The sequence below is a fragment of the Mustela erminea genome, chromosome 2 (genome assembly GCF_009829155.1).
Source record: "Mustela erminea isolate mMusErm1 chromosome 2, mMusErm1.Pri, whole genome shotgun sequence".
In the NCBI taxonomy this organism is placed as follows: Eukaryota; Metazoa; Chordata; class Mammalia; order Carnivora; family Mustelidae; genus Mustela; species Mustela erminea.
Genome location: NC_045615.1, coordinates 119,992,629 through 120,013,134, shown reverse-complemented (window position 1 = coordinate 120,013,134; position 20,506 = coordinate 119,992,629). Strand labels below are relative to the sequence as shown.

The window sequence follows — 20,506 nt, the reverse complement described above, 5'->3', positions numbered from 1 at the left end:
GCAGTATCTGAGGATATTATGCAAAGTGGCTGGATCTGATAGAGCTCGGAGAACATGAGCTACCAGGACACTAATTGCTGGAGGCCGAGCATTCAGACATTACAGCCCATTTGAAATCTTAAACGCCAGCCATGACAAGAGAATATCTTCTCAGGCTAGATGTTAACTTGCTTGCCTCTATGATCGCGGGGCGGTGGGCAAAAATGAGAAAGAGTTCTGTAAACAAAGCTACCGTTTATTTTTGTGTGAGAGTAATCTGGAGGCTCTGGCTGCTTCTTTGAATGTATTTCTCTCTCATCAGCCGTGGGAGAAAAGAATTGAATGTGATGTGTTTGTCTTAGTAAAAGGTATAACTAGATCCTGGAGGGAGACAAAGTGTTTTGCTTTGTTTCTGCCCCAGTTCTCTACTGAGAAATAAAACCAAGAGGATTCAATTCTTTTCCTTGCAATGGACTCGCAGCTGCCATGACTCACTGCTCAGAGCCACAGTGAGCGGATTGTTGTGTATCACTGCCCCTTAGTGGTTGGCCAACAGCAAACCTTTTAACACCTACTGAACACCGCAGGTTTGCAGGTAAGTAGTTTACGCGGGCTTCCCTGTTTCTTAGTGTGGGCAACAGAGACTTAATATGCCTGCCTATCGCTTTCTAAGATGATGCGTTTCTCCTGGTCAGTGGAATTGCAGAGGAAAGGGCATGTACTCTGGGGTCAAACGCATCCAGAATGATATTTCCCTGCTATGAGAGCATAAGCAAGTTGCTTAACCCCTTTCTCTTTCCAGCATGGAATTAGCTACTACCCACATAAACCGACGTTGTGGGATTAGCTGAAATGATGCAGGAGAACGACTAGCAAAATAGCTGATACGGGTCTTGGCCTCTGTGATGATCAAATGTAGAAAGCATGCAACCCACTATTTTGTGAAACCAAGACAATGTACGCATGTCATGGAAACATCACTATGGTCTCTATGGAATTACAAGTGGAGCCTGCCTTGAGGGGTCACCTCAGGGAAACTAGAGCACAGTGGTTCCTGTATCTCGTCCAGACTGTACGTTAATTTAATTATTGTGGTTTGTGGTTAGATTACGGTAAGGTGAAGTAGGGTTTTATTCAGTTCGCCACCTATTTATTGGTAGTCTCCTGCTCTGTACAGTCAATGTGCAAAGGAAAAAAGTGAGTATCAGTGGCTCTGAGGAGCAACTTCTAAACAGTGGAAGAGAAAGAGATACAAACATGTCTATATAAAAATTAGACTCTGCCAAACTAAGCATGTATATGGGGTGCCTGGGTGGCTCAGCTGGTTAGCATCTGACTTCAGCTCAGGTCACTGTCCCAGGGTCATGGGATCCAGCCCCACATCAGGCTCCCTGCTCAGTGGGGGATCTGCTTCTTCCTCCCCGTCTGCTCCTTCCCCTATCTATGCTTGGCTCTCTCTCTCTCTCTTTCATAGAGTAATAAAATCTTTAAAAAATAAATAAATAAACATGTGTAGTAAGTGTTATGGGAATGTAGGAGGAAAGGTCATCAGCGACCTCGGTAATTTTCACAGTTTATATTTGTAGAGGTACTTGATGTAGTCATTTTAGACTTGGCTAAACAAGAAGAAAACATTCGAAGTAAGGACAATAGCAAGGATAAGTAATTTACCGGGGGGGGGGGGGTGGAGGTATTGAAAGAATAATTTAAAAATCAAGTGTGGCATGGGCCCCTGGGTGGCTCAGTGGGCTAATTGTCTACCTTTGGCTCAGGTCATGATTCTGGAGTCCCAATATCGAATCCTGCATTAGACTCCCCACTCAGGGGGGAGTCTGCTCCTCCCTTTCACCCTCTCTTACCAGCTCACTCTCTCTCACAAATAAATAAATAAAATATTTTTAAAAAGCAAGTGTGGCAAAAGCATAAGCCATGTGTTAGGAATAGCAACCAATAAAGGTGAGCAGGGTAGATTTTGAAGAGCCTTGATCTCTATGCTGAACTTTTACATACTATATTCTATAATAAGGAATCATGAGGGAACATGTTTTACATCTTGGGACATTTTCTTTATGTTGGTTGAAAAAGCAATATTTAAAATGGATTCCCCAATAGCATCTTTCATATCAGAGACAAATATTTTATAGTCATTTTCAAGGTTATCTATTATTATTTAACAATATTCACTTATATCTTCTTGAAAATGTTGATATCATACAAATAGCAATAAAATCTAACTCTTATGGATTCTTGTCACCAGCCAAATCTCCCATTGGCCTATCATTTGATTTTCCCATTGCTAATGATAGCTCTACATGAATATTGTTCTCCCCTCCTAAATAATTATATTAGGCCCAGACAAAACAGGTCACTGGGAACACCTTGAACACCTAACTGGGATCATTCTACACATAAAGTAAAACATTTGGTTATCTTATGAAGATGTAAAAATTATCAAGTAACATTGAAGGATGAATGACAAGTCCCAAAGAACCATAGGACAACATATCAGCTAAACCTACAAATACACCCAAATATCGATTTCTGTTAATATCATTAGCACTACTCAGGTCTAAGACATCATCATTTCTCCCTTGGACTACCTCATCAGCTATAATTGTTATAAACATAAGCCAGCCAACTGAACTTCCAGTTTATAACTCTCTTTTGATTCCTAGCATCATTAAAAAATACTGTACATGTTCATATTTCATAAGGTCTTTACAACATCTTTATAACATCTGCATTGTGTTCCCATGCTGCAATGCTACAACTTTGCTTCGCCCCTCAGGTTTTCCTATTCTTCTAACAGTTCTCCTCTTTTCCACCACAGGGCCCTTGCTTTCTAGAACACTGATCTCATGTATATTTCAATTTACCCTTCACTGAAGTTTTTTTTTAAAGACATCTGTAGGGGGGCGCCTGGGTGGCTCAGTGGGCTAAACCTCTGCCTTCGGTTCAGGTCAGGATCTCAGGGTCCTGGGATCAAGCCCTGCATCAGGCTCTCTGCTCAGCAGGGAGCCTGCTTCCCTCTCTCTCTCTGCCTGCTGCTCTGCCTACTTGTGATCTCTCTCTCTTTTCCAATAAATAAGTAAAATCTTTTAAAAAATTTTTAAAAAGACATGTGTAGGCAGACTTGTTCTACCCATACACTCCCAGGTGGCTTCCTTCCCCACTTTCATCATTCTTTATGTTCCATCACATCTTGAATTTTATTTCTTTCTCCACACCTGTTGTAATAATAAATTACTGTAATTCTTGTATATTTACCTTGTATAGTCTGTTTCACCAGTGAGAGTCATTTGTATTATTTCCTTTTGCATCCTCAGTACTCCCACACAGTGCAGGCAGCTGTGTTTGTTAAACGTTTACTGAATGGATGAATGAATGAATGAATGAATGCACTAACCAATGAATGAATGACTCACTAAAGCCCAAGTCAGATGAGAAGAAAAATGAAATAGAAAGCCACTGAGATGGTAAAGCCAACAGAGAGAATCAAGGGAGGGGAGATAACTGACTAAGGAAAGCATTAGGGGCACACATATCAATAATGTAAGATAGGAAAAGTGGAGACATAACCTGTATCCACATGGCCATATTTACAGCCCGCAGTCCATTAAATTCAGTATGCCAGGGGATGAGTCAGAGTGCTTGGGATTTATCCTCCTCCCTATAACTGCATAGGCTATGGGGAAACAGCCAGAGGAAGTGTGAAAAGTCCACATAAGCCACCCATACTCTGAGGTAGCTGGGATGAGAGGCGAGACACACTCCTACAGCAAAGTGGTGGCACCGGGAACATCAATGGAACACTGCAGCATCTCCCCATGGGTCCTAAGCAGAGTTCCAGCAGATGTAAGAGCAAGGAATTATCTTATAAGAAACCCTGCCATTAGGATATATGATTCTAATTTTAACAAGCTGGGTTTTGTTTTCAGAACTCTGCTCCTTAGAGAAAGGAGAGAGGTTAGGCAATGAGGTGAAACTCAAAGTCCTAAGGAAAAAAGGAAAAAAAAAAAAGAAAGGAAGAAAAAAAGAAAGAGGAAAAGGTTAAAAAAAATACATATATATAAAATATATATGTATACGTATACGTATATATACCGTGCATGTTGCTACTATGAGAATTCAGTCAGGAGGGTAAACCTGAAGCCACTAAAACCAGAATGAAGAAATAAAGTCAGAGTTGGATTGTTGCTTTATGTATTTCTTTAAACAACAAGACCTTTATTCACATGTTTCAGGTGGGAAAGGAGCAAATTGTTGCAATCTAGTCCAATTTGTTCTTTTGATTTTTATTATTCCTGTGGCAAATGATATTGTCTGCAAATGACTAAAAAAATAACATATTAATAGTGACAAACTTCAGTACAGACACTCTCTCTTATTTGGCTGAGAAACCTATAGGAAGAGCTGCTGGTTGGGAAAATGGGTCTGTGTGGTCCAGAATGCTAATATAAATGCTGATCTACTGAATCTGTGAGAACCACGCAGAGTGAATAGTAACACAGGGTATTGGAGGTTTTATGCAGGAAAAAAAATGCCTGTGATTAGAGATAAGTTCATGGGGAATAAAAGAATGTGGAGGCAGAATTACAGACTTAGTACAGGAAAATAGATTAAGGTTGAGAAAAACTAAGATAAAAAGAGATTTGGCAAGAGGCTGAAATGCTTTAAATCCATGCAAATAACCGACAAGGGGGAAAGTGAATATGCTGGAAGAACAAAAGAATGCATTTTAGAGCAAGACAAAGATCAGATACGGGGACAAAACATTAAGAAACTGCCCACACCCTGATTTTTAAGTTATCTAAGAGTACAAATTGGCTTAAACATGTTCTGTTTAATGTACAATAAAAACAATAACCAAGCAAATAATATTAATAGAGCAAGCAAGGAAAATCAGAGTGACCTTGGTTAGCAATGTTATGGAAAAGAATGGAAGGGTTTCTGGTTTAAAAAAAGAATTCATTATAAATCTTGAGTGGAGCCTGTAGGAGGAAATTTTTATTTTATGCCCTTTTAAGTTTGCATAAGACAAGTATTGATTTTGCCATATATTTTTGGAAGGTGGCACTACAGACCAAGATTAAGTCCTTATGGACACACTACAGGGAAACCGAGTGACAAAACCTCAATGCTGAGAAGCACGATGCCATCTCCAACACCTAGTCCTGAAACACCATAAACTCTGTATCCTGCATCCCAAGTGATTCAACAAGGAAGGTACTAATCTGACGTTTCTATAGATGTGCTTTGGAAATGGGGAGGTTGAAGATTTTTGAATAACTTAAAACCATAAACACACTGAAGGAGAACAGGGTCTATTGCTGTCATCACTTTTTTCAAAGGAAGTCTCAACTCAAAAGTTTCAGAAGCACTGAATGGTTATGAAATTATGATATAAAAACTTAATCTAATGTTTAAATCAGTATGATTATAGATTATTTACAATGCATAACATGGAGATCACATATATATGTGTGTATAATGTGTGTATGTGTGTATAATATAGTTATACATAATCTGTATATTTGTAAGCATTAGTTTGTTTTTATATAATCTTTCTATCACCATTCATATATATAATAACTTGTGGAACTGAGAATAATTTATGCATTATTTTAGTAACTTATACATGATCAATAAAAGGTCATCAATAAAGATACTCGATAGATAGATAACTATTTTCCAAAAGCATATTCAAAACTTGTGTTTTTTTACCTCTCTCAAACATCCCTAAATATAGATGATGCTGTGCCTAATACAACTAACATAACTGTTTTGCTCAAATTAAAATTCAATTAATGTCTTTATTAATTAAGGTTAACATAGTTCTATCACTCATTCGATCATCATTTGAAGATTTTAAGATTAAATTATTAAATGTTTTATGTGCATTTTATGTTCTTACTTGGCTCGATCTTCTTTTTCTTGAGATGGCCAGAAATACTTTCATCTGGAAAAAACTTGCCTCTCTAAGGGCATAAATCCCAGGCAGAAAAATGAAGGTCTCGATTCAGCTGTCTGTAAAACCATACAGCTAATTAAACTAAACAGCTATTGTGTTGCTATAGCACAATAATTAATCATGGAATAAGGCTAAAATCCTAGAATAGAGAAGTTTCTGCTCTTAGTGAAGTCAAAATGTGTGAATTTGCCATAACATTAACATTGATTAAAAATTTGAAGCAGTGGTATCCAGTATTTCTTTTACCAATTATGTAAAGGATGGGTAGTAAGTTTAAACAACTGCAACATAAATGCATTTGTTCAGAAAAAATACCTGAGAATTCTGAAATATGGAACAAATATTTTAAGATTGTATCCTTGCCTGTTTCAGTTACAAAATAAATGTCTTCATGACCTTCACCTTGCAGAGAAAACTTAGAATTTTATGAGGGCTCTACTATATGTAATCTAAAAAGATTCAGCTAATTTTCTGTTGCCAAATAAGAATTTGGACAGACCTCTGAAGACTCTATAACTAAACATTTTCCTGATAAAGCATCTCTGGGATTTTAAACTCCAAATTTTCTCTTAGGTACATGTCTCAATACAATGTTCAAGTAGAAAATACTTACATCTACTTCCCCAAAATGCATTTCCTATAAAACTGCATTTTTATCAAAATGATAGGAAAGAAAACTCTTGACTTACATTTTAGGTATAATTGGTAGAATGTTATACTTACATATAGAAAATTTGAAAAACTCGAGAATTCTTAGCAGTTGGAAAGTGTGTTTTGCAGGTTGTAGGCATTGTATCAAAATATACCAGATAAGCCTTTCTCTGCCATATTGTTCTCACCTGAGCACGTTTTCACTGTGATTCTATATTTAGTCCTTATTTTGTCTATTAAAGTACAATAAATGCCGAAAAAGTGGAGAAAATATTAACAAAACTGTACAAAATTTAGCAAAGCAGATGGGAAAAGTAATTGGCAGGGTCCTGCATGTAAAATGACTACTTGCTAATAACCATATTAATATTTTGGAGACCAAGTAGCAATGTCTTAAAGCAATTTACATCTTTACCTGATAGTTTGATACTTGTTTTTCAGCATTATACAAAGTGTACACTGGATACTGTTTGAGCACTTTATATATACATGTAGCACTTTATAATGTTTCTCTTTAACTAATGAAAACCTGGATCCCTGTTCGGATTTTGGGGCAGAAAATCTATTGGTAAAGAATAATGTGGGTAGTGACTGATTTTGGTCCTTCAAACATTGAATTGTCAAATAGCTTCATGGATGTTTTTCTTAGGACTCTAACATCATTTTTCTTAAAACAGATTTTAATCTCTTCCAGATTGCTCTTGTTGCACCATGACCAAAAACAATACATCTTAGCAAGACAGCGATGACTTTCTGTAGCTGTATCGTGCTGTATAGTAAAGGTTACAGTGTAGGGAAGATCTCTGCTTCTTCCCTAGAAGAACTATCTCATGGAAGAGAGTTTAACACCATAGTCTCCTCAAATACTGACCTACAGTCCATGAAAATGGCTTATTTTACCTAAGAGACTTTTTAAGTTTGGGTAATTAACTTTGTAAATTTCCCAATCATAGAGAGATTATGTCATATGGAAAGCAAGAGTAAGTATCCTTGACCAAGTTCAGATAAAATCTAAGAAATATACACATAAACTGTTGTTAAGGAGGTGAACAATTTCACCTAAAATTACTTTAAACCTATGATAGGGTAAGTGGTAGAGTTGATTAATAGTAAAATTACTAATTAATAATAAAATTAATTATAAGATAGCAACAGTAAATTTATCAAAAATTCTTAGGCCAGATTTGAAAAGAAGCCTTTATTTTAGATGTCAAACAAACACAGAAATATGTTTAATGTTATTGGCATTCCCTATTGTAAGGAGATTTTTAGAGATGTCTGCTTTCCAAAGTATATCTTTGGCATGCATAGTGACATAAGGAGGAAAGAATGTTCTATTTCTTGATTATGCAAATAATGACATTATCTTCTTAAATTCGTTTCAGTACTGGGTCAAAATCAAGTTAATAAAGAAAAAAATGGTGAAAATCTGAACAAAAATTTTAAAAATTAAGACATTATTATGTAATATGGCTAATAATGACTCTTATACTAGAACTTCCATCCCGTGTTCTTCTATACACCTGTCTTTCTTCCCCTTCCTTCCTTCATCCCTTTCTTCCATCCTCCTTCTCTCTCTTTTCTCCTCTCTCTCTCTCAATTGTAATTCTGTATCCTGGAAACAGAGATTCTTATCCTTAGCACTGAAAGTAAATTTTTATCTCTTCCCCTGCAACATTATGGCTATAGAAACAAAGTATTTTTAATGTAAATATTAAAGTAAAATTTGGTACAGTATTTGAACTGCCATTGCTTTTGGTAAATGAGCTTTTATAAATGTTTTAAGGTTCTTCATGAGGAGCATTTTCATCCAAATTAGGAGAGACTAAGCTTTAATATCCACTTGTTTGGATGGAGAGTTCTTTAAAAAAACAAATTCCTACTGTGAAATTGCTAAAGGTACTCAATAAACAATGTAGTATAGTGACACTATACTAAATGGGTTAGCACATGTTAAACTCAAAGAGGTTTATTAGCCAAGAATATTAATTTCATCTTTCCATATTTATAATTTTCCTTTGCTTTCCTTAAGTTCTTGGACTTAGATCAGTGGTTCTTAAAATTATTCAATGGGTCTAGGAGCTGGAAGTCACAGTGCATTTTGTGGACCACCATCGAAATACTGAGATACTCAGTATACCTTTAAATTCCACATAGACAATTTTGTGGCATACTCAATATCATTTTATACAGATATAATATAAATAAGATGAAATAAGAGTCAATGTTCGAAGACAAATGTATTTGGGAAAAAAAGCACATTTAAAAAAAAAAATCTCCATTAGGTTATTTTTTTCTACAAATTCGGAAGAGACTCATTATTCAATTACAGCAGCAGAACACCTTGATCCTGCTAATGGAACATGCTCGGCATGATAATTATTTAAAAACTATCTTTCTACATTAACAGACTTTGAAAAAAGACCAGGAAGTAAAGAACATTACATGACTATAATCAACACAAAAATTAGCTGGATATTTAAATATATAAAATTCATGGCACAATGCACAATTTATGATCTAAACAGGATGTTTTAAGCAGAGTAATTCCCTTAAAACTGCTCAGTAATATTAATAAAGTCTGCATATTTAGACATTCTTCGGGCAATAATTTACACAAAAAATTTTGATATGATAAGCAGTGGTTGAATAATTTTGTTTTCTTTTGTAAAAAGACAAAACAAAAATCTAACAAGTATGCATGAACTCATTAAATAACTGAAGTGCAGTTTTATAGATATACCTTTGTGGGGGCATCTGGGTGGCTCAGTCAGTTAAGCATCTGCCTTAAGCTCAGGTCATGATCCCATGAGTGCCAGGATTTAGCCCTACATTAGACTCTCCACTCAGCAGGGAGTCTGCTTCTCCCTCTGACCCTCCCACCACTTGTGCTCTCATAAAATCTTTAAGAAAAAAAACAAACAAAGAGAAAAATGCCTTTCTTACAATAGTGCAAAGTGCTATTTTGTGAATTGATTAGTGGCACAGGGCATTTTCAGATCATCACAGAGCACTGAAGAATATTCTGGCAAAAATCCACAGTCATTTCCCTTCTAGAAAAGTTTGGTAAATTTAGAATAATTTATTTAAAGTTCAGTTTTTTCCTTTGTTAGTAGTCTGTATCAGGCTGAACTTCTCAAGATGGTGATCAAGTAATTAAGAAATGCAGTTCTTTTTTACATAAGTAATAGAGAGATTAAATACACAAAAAGAAAATGAGAAGGCTAGGATTATATATATATGTTTTATATATATGTTATATACACACACACACATATAATAAACATACATACATATATTTTTTACTACATATATACTACTTATTTCATAATTTTCTTTATTACTAAGAACTGGTTGATTTAAAAGTAAGCACTAACTGGAATATTAAAAAGGCAGAATTACAGTTATTTGGTCTAAAAAAACCTGAAAGTAAAAAATTTAAGTTTGCAAATGATGAAGTTGAAACTCAAAGAGGATGTGACATGCTCAAAATATGAGCGTGGGAAAAATGCTAGGTCCCAGGTCTCTGCCTCCCAATCAATGTTTCCTCTAGTTTCCCAGACTGTAAACAAATAAGAGTTACATATAAGACTTCTATATTGAATAATGCATTTTTCTTCTTCTCTTGGCTTGTAAAGACCAGTAATGGAAAGTTTTTCTACAACTCTATTGTTCAGAAAATCAGGACTAGAATTTTAAGTAGTCATTTCTTCACTTGTAGAGAGTTATACACATGCAAGATACTATAATGTGGGAATAGACATATTTCCAAAGAAGATAACAATTGGCCAATAAGGATATGAAAAGATGCTTATAGTTAATCATTATATAAATGCAAGACAAAACCACAAGAAGATACCACCTTGCACCTATTAGGATGGCTTCTATAAGAAGAAAATAAAACAAAATGAAAATCAAAAACAGAAAAAAACAAGTTTTGTTGAGGATGTGGAGAAGTTGAATCCCTAATACACTGCTGGAGGGAACTCAAAATGGTGCAGCTTCTGTGGGAAACAGTTTGGTGATTTCTCAAAAGATTAAATAGAGAACTACTATATAATCTAGCAATTTCATTTCCAGGTATATACTCAAAAGAATGGAAAGCAAGGTCTCAAAGAGGCACTTGTATATTCATATTTATAGCAACATCCATTATTCACAGTAACTAAAATATGGAAGCAGCCCATCAGCAAGTGAATGGTAAGTAAACTATGGCATATATAAGCAATGGAATGTTATTCTGCCTTAGAAAGGAAAGGGGTTCTGACACATGCTACAAGATGGATGAACATTGACAGACAGAGGCATCCGCCCTTTACATTCACACTCTACCCAGATCCTTTGTTCAGAATGACTGTGCATTTATATAGCAAGATACTTTTATCAGAAGAAAATACAGACTATTTCAGATTTATTTTATTTTATTTATTTGAGCTAGAGAGAGCATGAGGGGGGAGAGGTCAGAGGGAGGATCAGACTCCCTGCCAAGTAGTGAGCCCCATGTGGGACCCAATCCAGGGACTCCAGGATCATGACCTGAGCAGAAGGCAGTTGCTTCACCAACTGAACCACCCAGGTGCCCTAGACTACCTCAAAATCTTCTCACAATTAACTTCAAATTTTGTTCACTAAGAAAACATTTCCCAAGTACCTTGTCCTCAATGTCCTCTTTAGAAAAACCTGGCATTTTAAGGCATGAGAGTTGTAAGATGGAAATAAACAAATACTCATGGTATTACATTTTCTTTATTCTTCATAAATGTTAACTGTCATATAAGAGATATTTCTACACAATATTTTTCAAACTTAAGGGCTGATGTGTTCAAAGGGATTAGAGAATTTTAAATGCAGTTTAACTCAAATGATTTTAATTATAGGCAGATACCCATCTATGTTAAATTTGAGAAAAAATTCCATTTGAATTTTGACCTCATCAAAAAGAGTTTCAATACAACTAAGGATAGATTACATAAATTCACTTGCAGAGTAAAAGGGCTAAGAGAATTTTTTTTTTAAATATAGTCATTTTTATAAGTTTAAACTATGTCACTGAGGAAAGCAATCAAAAGAGCTTAAATTTTGCAGGTTCAGGTGAAATTTCATTAAATTCTCTACATGCATTTACGTCCTATTTTCATGTTTTTCAAGAGTGAGAAATACAGGCTGCTCCCACAGTGGGTCTTTCTATCTGGATATCTGATTGCAGAGCTTCAGTGGGATACTAGCTAGTATTCTGAGATACCAACAACAACAAATGAAACTAAATTTGGATTGTATAAGTAGGAAGGGGATTTATTGATAAGATATGGAGGAGTATGACTTCAAAATAGCAGTATGAAGAGCTCTGCAAAACTGCTCCCCAGTGAAATAACCATAAATGGTGAAAATCATGGAAAAAAAAAAAAAAAAAGAAAGAAAGTCTTTCGAAATGGTCCCAAAGGCATATAATAAGTGAAGAAACGAAATCTTGGTAAGAATAGCAAGACTCTGTGGCAGTCAAGTACATCCCACTCACCCCATCACCTTCCCCCACCGTAGAGCTCAGCATGAGGGAAATACCAGTCTGGGCATGTGTTGCTAAGAAGATGGAAACTTTCTTCACCCCCGGTTCCCAACAAGGGATACGGTGCCAACTTGAGAGTGGCAGGACGCCAGCATTTCCCATGGCCCTTCATCTCTGTATAGGAGAAGCTGAGCTCCAAGTGAATGTTTCTGAGAGGTTAGGGGCTCCTACAATGGAGGTTCTATCCCAGGCTTAGCAGGTCTAGAACCCTGGAGCTGGAGGACACCCAGAAAACTCTCAGGGTGGCAATTAAATTGTGAGAGAAGAAAGCAGAGAATATCAGAGGCTGCCACCCACCCTGAACACCCTGCTGGTATGGGGGGGTGTCATTTTGAGAGCAGTATACCATTGCTGTTGTTCTTATCTCAGAGATTCTGCTCATGCAAGAGAGATGGGGCCAAAGAACAAAGAATTCTCAAGTTCTCTCCAAAAGAATTAACCTTATTCTCAACAGAATATGAGAATTAAAATCTAAGGGCATCTCAAAAACAGGAGAGGTTTTGGTGATAAGCAATTAAAAGGAATTTGGCAACTCTATCAGTGTAGCAAACTAAGCTATAAGCTAGCTAGCTGACCAGACAAAACAGGGGTAAAAAGCAGCTGAGATGAGCCCTCTTGGAGTCTGGACAAATCTCAAAGATGATTCTCAAAATTAACCGTCAAAAATGGGAAGAATCCAAATGTCTATTAACTGATAAATAGAAAATAAGGTATATATTCCCCAAATAGCATATTATTTTGCAATAAAATGGAACGAATTAACTACAACTACAACATGGATGAACTTTGAAACATTATGCTAAGTTAAAGAAGCAAGTCACAAAATAGCACAGAATATTCAAGATAAACAAATCCATAGAGACAGAAAGTAGCTTTCGTGGATGCCTAAGGCTAGAGGCATTAGAGTTGGGAGAAACCGACGGAGGTGATTGCTATTAGGTACAGGATTTCTTTTTGAGGTGATGGAAACTACTGTAAAATTGATGTGATAGTTATTGCACAATTCTGTGAATATACTAAAAAACATTGAATTATATGCTTTAAGGCAGTGAACTGCATGGTATGTGAATTATATCTCAATGAAGCTGCTATGCAAATATTATTTAAGTACACATTTGGTGGTTCACCTTATCACTGGGGTAACTAGAGAAATAGGCTCTGAAAAAGATCAGGAAGAAGAGATGGCCAGGCTACCAGAACCAAGCTGAATGAATTCATAAATTTGAGGCTCTTCATGCTTGCCTACTACAGTCTTCCCTGCCACTACCAGCTCTCCTTGGATATTATATACAAGGACTTCTGTCCTTGGTTCCACCATCCAAAGAGATTCTCCACTTTCCTTGTTTATATCATTAGCTCCGGTTTCAAACCACTGAGTGACTCATCTGATTGTTTAAGCTTGCATTACATGCCTGCCCAAGCAGAATGTGTAAATACAAAGCCTTTTTTCTCTGCTATATTAGAAGTCATCTTTTTGTCCTTACCAGGTGAGAGTTTCTCAAGCATAGGAAAGGGACTCAGATGATGGGAGGATAAAGACGACAAATACAAACAGATAAATGAACATAGAATATACTGTATAAGTATACATTATCTTTATTTAAATAGAAATATAGGTTCAACACGATAATAACTAACACATACACTTCTTACTGTGTACAAGATAAGACACTGTTCCAAGAGCCTTTGGTATTTTAACTCACTTACTGTTTGCATCAATTTTGTGTGAAGTCTGAAAAACAAAGGTCTTTTGATTCAACTCAGCTCTCCTAGATGGATCATGATCCGTACTTAGAAATATTTTTTTTTCTCCTAGTCACTGAAAATTTTCTCACTGAAAATAGACAGATTATATAACATTCTGTTATTTTCCTCCTTCAGGGGTTGTGTTTGATGCTAGGAGGGTGTAGGAAGCAAAAGGGAATACAATATAATTCCTGCTCTTAACAAGTTTGCAATATAAATGCATTCCTGCTAAATGAGTATGCAAAATAACTAAAATAAAAGAAAGTCTTCTCAATAAAAAGAAGTTTCTCAAGGAATAGAAACATTGTCTTCCAAAATAAATGTCATGCTTACTTCAATTAAAAAAAAAATTTTTTTTGAACCTATACTCACATCCTCTTCTCCCTGGCCCTAATGCAATGCCTGGCACCTCTGAGGGAACCTTCAGCTCCTGAAATTTCAGTTTGAAATCCTTGATTATAATTAATTCAGAGAGAAATATAAAAATAAGGATTTATAGGACTATCTAGGAAGAGAGGTAGTGTTAACGGAAGTCCAAAAGCAATCTTTGAAGAGGATGGCATTTGAGATAAGCTTTGACAGACGCAGATGCGTGGTGGCGATGAATTAGAGAGAGCACTGTTATGACCACAGACTCACAAGAGTTGTTCAGGGAACAGTGAATGATCTACTTTTGTAGGAACATAGATTATATATACAAGTGAGCTAGGAAACAAATTTGGTCAGATAAATTAACTCAGTGTTACAGACCATGAGTTGCCAATGTAAGACTTTTATGTTAAGCTGAAAAGTAACAGGAAATCATTAAGTTTGTCAATTAGAGAATGACATGTTTTGTTTTGTTTATACAAGAAGGGTTCAAGAGGTTTATTAGACAGCTCATGGCAAGATACAAAATGCTCAGTGACCATAATAATCATATTTCATCAACCAGCTGCCACTTGGCACTATGACACAATCCTGCAAGATACTCCTGGGCTCACATTTCCTAATGGGCTGCCAAGAAATGAATCCCCTCAAATCAAGATCCTAATGCAAAGGCATTCTTGAGACCACTGGGGAGCAGAGTCCTTAGAAAGCCTGCTTTCTTATCAATGTTAGGAGGGACTGGGAAGGAAACTGTGTGGGACAATTTGAATTTCCAAACTTAGTAAGAGGGAAATAAATTTGGAGGCAGGGTCTCCTGGGTCTGGGGCAGAGCCTGGGGACAAGAGAAGGAAAACAACTGGGACATGACAGCAGCTTTCTCTCACCTACTTCTTTTGCTTACCCCTCTCCTCGAGGGTCAGCAGATGACTGCATCATTGGCCATGTTGAAGTAAGCCATCAAGTTGCTATCCTTTGTGAAGATGCCTTCATAAGACAGCTTCTCCTCCTCTGCAAGCATGCCTGCAGCTTCAGAAATCTTCTCCGTGGAGCTAGAGAACTGATCTGTAAGCAGGAGGCTGAAGAGTAGAGCCTGCCCTTTCAGTTTCCATTCTGTCTTATCCTGCATGTTAGGCACCTGGATTTTGAAGAACACCAGCCTTGTCTTTGTGCACGAACTCCTCCTCAGGCATGAGGCTCTTCTCTGTCTTCAGGGTCTTGGAGGTGTGTGCGCCTTCCATGGGAGGCAGGGTTGGACAGTGGGCTTTGCGCCTGGGGCTGGGACCAGTGACAAAGGTGAAGCAGGGAAAAAGGCTGTTGGCACAATCATAGGGGAGGACGAGGTGCCATGGTAAGGGGCCAGTGGAGTCATGCACACCACAATGATCTTGGGTGAGTGTATGTAAGCAGCATGGGAGTGATAGCTGAGCCAGGGGGCAGTCAGACCATGAGAGCCACTGGGGCCAAGGACATGATGGGGCTGTGGCTAAGATGGTGCTATGGCCACAATTATAACACAGATGGACTAGAGGCAGCATGGCACATGAAAATGAGGTGATGAGAGGGTCAAGCTTGGAATGTTAATGGCTGGGGACACAAGTGGTGACTGCTGGGGGATGCCATTGGGCTTGCTGGGGTCAGTGTTCTCTTTGGTATCATGCTCCAACACTGGGCCCTTAGATAGGCTCCTGACAGTTGATATTGGACTGGGTGGCCTGCTGGGTCCTGGTCATGCTGCCTAAGTGACCAGTATCAATTAGATATTGCTGAAAGTGGTATGAACTATGTTTTATGCTGTAGATTGTTATTATTTTCTATTGTTAGTTTAAAAACATCATTATTTCATAACATTTATTTATTTGTTTATTGGGTTTAAGATGTTTCCAAATAACAATCAAAAAGAGGTATAGAAACCTGTTGTAATTCTGCCTCATAATATAGTAAGTGAGATTTATTTAAATGGGAAAAAAAGGAATAATAAATATTGATGGATGATGAATGGATGAGAAAAATTCATGGAAGAGTGAATAAATGCATGATACAGTATGGAGACAGAATCTATATAATTAGATCAGTTCCTATCATGCGGGAACATTAGATGTTGATGTCAAGGATTTATTAGAAATGTTATTGAAGAAATGTAGGGTGATGTTCGTATAATTAACAGAAATCAGAATGGAAAAGGCAGTAGTGTTTTTGAAGCAGAAGTAATATTTTTTTTGATGTATTTAGATAAATATTTCATTGGGGCAAATTTGAGGTAATACCAAACAGTTGAAATTACAAACCTAAACTTTAAGAGAGTCTTTTTGGATTATAAAAGTTGATAATACATATGCAAAGAATACAAATTCAACTATAGGAATAGATTCAAAATAGAGTCAGACAAAATGAAACAAGAAAGAAGGTTTTGGAGACAGGGCCATTTGGAATGAATATTTCTAGGTTGGGGATGACCGTATGAGAAAGACCAAAACAATAACATAGAAGATAAGATTGATATTTGTTAGGACCCTAGAAGCCAGAGAAAGAGAATTTTAAAAGTTGATTTGCCAGTTGGAAAAAAAAAAGCATTAAATATTTCAGAAATTAAGGGTTTTATGCAATGAGTGATCAGTTTTGCTAAATAAAGAATATCATTTGGACTGTGTTTGAAAACTTTTGTCAAAGACCATTAACAGTGTCATATGGGAAAATAGAAGAGTCCCTACTGAGTTTATGTCATGTCATATGGAATAAGCTTAAAGGTTTAGAATTATTCTTCAGTTTTGAGCAAAATTAACACTAACATTTTTAGTAAGATATGTTTATACAAATGTGCAGTTTTCTGATGATATTCAAGAGCAGTATTGAGGTGTTATTTTATACATATGAGAACGTCTAGTTACTCAAACACAAGAGATGTCCAGTAGTTGTTTCTCAATAATAATATCCAAAATATGACCATTCACTATTATGTTGAGATGCTAACTCATTCTATTTATTTTTTTGTGTGAAGTAGGAATTATGTGATAAATATTTTCTATTTATATGTTATGTTTCTATACTATTTGTATCATGTTTAAGGATTAAAAAAAACAACAACTAAAATTAAAAGAAGTTACCATATAAATTTTTTATGGCAAAAGGAAGGAAACACAAATCACACATATACACACACACATACACACAGACAAGATTTCAGAAAAAAAAAATTATAACCAGCTTTTTAAGTATGTAAATAAAGTCAACTTTTCAAGTTTACTATGAGGATTGAGATAATATACATAAGCATGATTTACATATTATAAAACACTCAGAGATCATTGTTATCTTAATTATTATGTTAATACTCCTTGGATAAGGCAAGGAGTATTAATCTAACACAGTAGATCATGAAATAGAAACAGTACTAACAATAACTTCAAATATAAGAGTACTGTGGTTACACTCATTCTGGTATTCATGTTGATCTATGAAGAAAGAAAAATTAGATATTGTGTTTTTTCTAATTTTTTCAATAGCAAAACTAATATATACAGGTGGTCATTTCTAAACATCACATATTAACAAATAGAAAATAACAAAAATAAGCTGGATCCAGTGTCAGTGTTTTGCATCCCTAAAGTAACTTTGCCAAGGTTACAAATCAAGTGACAGAAATTATATTTGGATCTGTTGCTGTCGACCATATATAATTTTTCTTGAAATCATATCTATGACAGGATTTTTGTCAAAATCAATATTTTTTCTCAAAACAAAATTATTAGAATTGACTTTAAGACATTTTATTTAATTCAGTAAAGATTTATTGATAGCTTTGTATGTTCAAGTTGGATGTCTAAGACACTGTGATAAATTAAAAATCAATCTGCTATCACCACTTCTCTAATATCACAGGGACTCATAAGGTAATAGATGAAGTAATTATTTATAAATTGCTAATAATATAAAGCAGGTTTATATAAATAGTACAACAAATATTCAGACAAAGAGCTATAGGAGTGAGGTAAATATAAATGAGAAATTTATTCTGAAGAAAGTGATGTAAGAAGTGTGTCTTGAGTCAGGTAATATTTGATAATGGTACTGAAATGACTTAAATGTGGACAGGGTGATAAAGGATAGAGGATGTGTAGGGCATTCTTCAATGATTTGTCTCAAGAGAAAACTTCAGAGATTCAAGATTATACTCAGATAATTCACCACCATGTCATCTATGCATAGAATTGCATAGGGTATATTGAGCAAAGAGCACAGTGTAAGTCATGAGAGAATTTTTTTTTCCAGTGTCATTAATATATGGTATTATATTAGTTTCAGATGTACAATATAGTAATTCAATGGATCCATTTACTACTCAATGTTCATCATTTAAGGCCATACCCCTCTAAATATGCTCAATTTCATCTGATCTCAAAGGGCTAAGCAGGGTCAAGCCTGGTTAGTACTTGAATCGGAGAGAGAGGTGTTTTGATTAAAAGCTATAGATACCTGTGTGTTGAGAAGAAACATCAGATAAGCAGGAGTACCCATTTGGGGAGAAAAATTTTAATTTATATGGATATGGTATAAATTGTTAAGACTTAATTGTCAACAAAATATTACACTAACCAAAATAAACAGTTATATGATTGCCTCGAAACATAAACTAGATGAACTCCTTATCTCAGATCTGCCTTTTTTCTGCTAAAAATGAAAGGAGACTTTTATCTCACATCATTGAAGCCTCATTGTAATGGACATCACTGTAAATACATAGTTTTTGTTTTCTTAACCATGAGGCAAAAATACATTTTTTGAAAAATTGAGCATAAATCAGAAAATATTGGGTAGCTTCATATTTGACAATCTAAGGACCTTGGAACCACTTCAGGACCTTAAATAACTATGTCTCATGTCTTTCTTCTGATTTATCTTTGAAGATGTATTGGTCAGAGGTATATTCTATATTTTTGCAGATTTTATACACTTTGCAAAATTGTAATCAATCTCATTGAACTGAATTGTAGTTTTCCAAAAGGGTGAAGTGAAATTTAGAATTTAATGCTAAAGAACAGAAGAAAAAATTGTGCTTTTTCAATGTTATAAAATGCAGTCCTCAGAAATAACAATGACTTCCATAGTATTTACATGTTCTATGCTGTTATTTCTTGTCTCTTTTCTGATTTTACTTAAAAACCAATGATGGGGGTACTTGGGTGGCTCAGTCGGTTAACCACCTGCCTTCGGCTCAGGTCATGATCCCAGGACCCTGGGATCAAGCCCCACATCAGGCTCTCTGATCAGTGGGAAGCCTGCTTCTCCCTCTCCCACTCCCCCTGCATGTGTTCCTTCTCTTGCTGTGCCTCTTTCTCGGTCTGTAAAATAAATAAATTAAATAAATAAATAAACAAGTAAATCTATCTTAAAACAACAACAACAACAACAAAAACAAATGATTTTTTTTTTCTTAAACTCCCTTGCATGGTCACATGTTTTCTAATTAATATGGTCTCTTCTCTATCCAATAACTATTTTGGGTCTCTTGGCCAACTATGTTGAACCCTCTCTCTGACAATCAAAATCCTCTATAATATGGTCTCCGTTTCCCTAATTAAATTTTGTCTCCCTCAAATCTTTCCCATCTGCATGATTTCTAATCTGATAATTTCCTATGCCATTTTTAGTATAGGTCAAACCTACTTGTGCATTTGGCCATCATGAATACCTATTCCAGTGGCCTCTACTATCTGAATTTTTCCAATTATTCAATACCAAGTTCAGTGCCTGTAGGCCTTCTTAATGAGATTTACTAACTGACTACCATATGAAAGGGATAGCATACTTAAATATTATCTTCAAGATTTATAGTTGCCTTCAAGAATCTTATGGTTAAATCAAAGTAAATCAAAAGAACAGGTCAGTGAGTTTGTTAATACTTAGATTTATTTTGATGAAGGCATGGAGGTGATGGCAAGACAAATCCATGTGTATAGAAAGTGCTCTATTGCAGCACTTAGAGGGTCTATTCTCAGGCAGGATGTTGGATACGTGAGCACTGAGTGTCCTCCCCAACGATATCCCAATAATATAAATCTATTTCTAACATCTCTTCCTTACACCCAGCTTAGCAGCATACTCCCTGTGCATTTGAGACTCAAGCGAAGACCATTACCAATAGACTCACATCATCAATGCCAAGGAAATACCTCACGTATATTAAGACTGATTCTTCCAGAAACTGAAACACTTATGACTTTACTAGATGG

General features: G+C 35.9%; 1 long non-coding RNA gene across 1 annotated transcript; it reads left to right on the top strand.

Annotated features, from left to right (window-relative positions):
• Window positions 1-408: 408 nt before the first annotated feature.
• On the top strand, window positions 409-17,694 carry LOC116583771. The gene is made up of 4 exons (XR_004282887.1): window positions 409-574; window positions 5,050-5,205; window positions 10,682-10,801; window positions 15,194-17,694. It is a non-coding gene; the product is annotated as an uncharacterized LOC116583771 (long non-coding RNA).
• Window positions 17,695-20,506: the final 2,812 nt, after the last annotated feature.